This window comes from Lingula anatina, chromosome 8 (assembly GCF_051362555.1).
Source record: "Lingula anatina isolate TDL-2025a chromosome 8, LinAna3.0, whole genome shotgun sequence".
NCBI lineage: Eukaryota > Metazoa > Brachiopoda > Lingulata > Lingulida > Lingulidae > Lingula > Lingula anatina.
In genome coordinates, this window is record NC_141774.1 from 113,522 (window position 1) to 115,280 (window position 1,759).

The window sequence follows — 1,759 nt, forward strand, 5'->3', positions numbered from 1 at the left end:
CTATTACTGCACACGTAATCGGCTTATAACTCATTAACTGTGCTCCGACCCCCTCATGGTAACGGCCCTTAGTAACAGAGGCGTGGCTTAGTTGTCAGCCTGACTGGGGCGCGTGCCGGTTGAAAAACTCATCAAAAGACACATTTTGCGATGCAAATTCATAAAAATTATTGCATCCAACGTTAGATACTTTTTTGATTAATATAAACACACAAAAAACTAAAAAACATGATTTTAAGCGTATTTAACCCTATCACCGGCCTTAAGCCATCCACGCGCGTAACAATGGCACTCGGAACCATTTTCAAGTCTGATAGCATGCAGTCAGTAACAGTTAATAAAAAACATCGTCACACTGGCCAGACTGACCTTTGTACATGTTTTATTTTGTCCGCCATAAACTAAAAAGTCAGCGGCACTACGTACAATGACAAAAGGACTGTACGGCTGTGCAAAGACCGCTGCTCTAGCCCCATATGGTTATCCTGGGCCATGTTGCCTTCATTTGACCAAAGAGATATACATTTTGCTTTAACTTTACATATGTTATGATATCAACGAAGCACTGATTCACTCGAAACGGGAAGTGGGGAAAATGAACCAACTGTTTCCTCAGGCCTAGGGTCAACGAAACGTTTCGTGTGTTCTAGCTTAGGCTTAAATGACCGCGTTGAACTTGTACACAGTCAAGCGGCGTCTCACAACCGTACGTAAAAACGTGTAAGTTTTCGTGTTAATTTTATTCCGATGTGACAATTTGATCAGTAGGTCGTAAAAAAAATTATTATGGGCTCAATTTCTTTATTTCTTTTTTCTATTTTGGCTATTTTGAGAACGGCGAAGTTTGGGAAACCAGTAGGAACTAATAATAATGTATCTGCCTAGAACGTATACGTACCAACCATTTTCTATCTTCCCTCAACCCTTTGCATTGGCAGAGAGAGAGAGAGAGAGAGAGAGAGAGAGAGAGAGAGAGAGAGAGGGATGTGTTTGGAAATATGTTTAATTTTACCTGATTGTTCGCTAGTGTGCTCTCTACACAACTGACATAAAATGCGTTTAAATTGGTGGCAAAGCGGATCTGTAGTCAGAATCTGTTATATCTTTCAGTAAATGTTTTATACCTTATGCCGCTATTTGCATTCAATTTTGGCAACGAACTTGTAAAATTTTAGTCTCTTTATACAGGATGACTCCAGAAAGTGTGACGTTGAGTGGACACCGCATTCGACAGCTAGTCTTGAACCTCCCCAGATTTTTTTTTTCTGTGGAGGTATCTCAAAGACAATTTGTAACAAGACAACCCTTAAATGCTGTGTGGAGCAATCACAGCAAAAATCAGGAAAATCCCGCACGAGTAATGAGTTTGAGAAATTAACAATTTCATCCAATGCCTCAGAGGGCACTTGGAGCATTTTTTTTTTTTTAAAGAGCATAACTTAAATGCAAAGTGACCAAGAAAATTGAAAGTTAAAGTCCAGCAACTTTCTTGAAATTTGACTGACCTTTGTAGGATTTATTTATTTATTTATATATTTATTTATTTATTTATTTATTTATTTATTTTTGTCACACTGCACCTGTTTCGATATACAAAAGATTTTATTTTTTTAGCATTTTAATATGATTGCGTGGATTAAAAAATATAAATCATCAAAATAAATCAAAATTTTCGAACTAGTCTTCATTTGTCCCGCAGCATCAAAGGCATTGTCTCCCCCCAAATGACAAGAGAGATAGAGACAGGAGGGAACCTTTC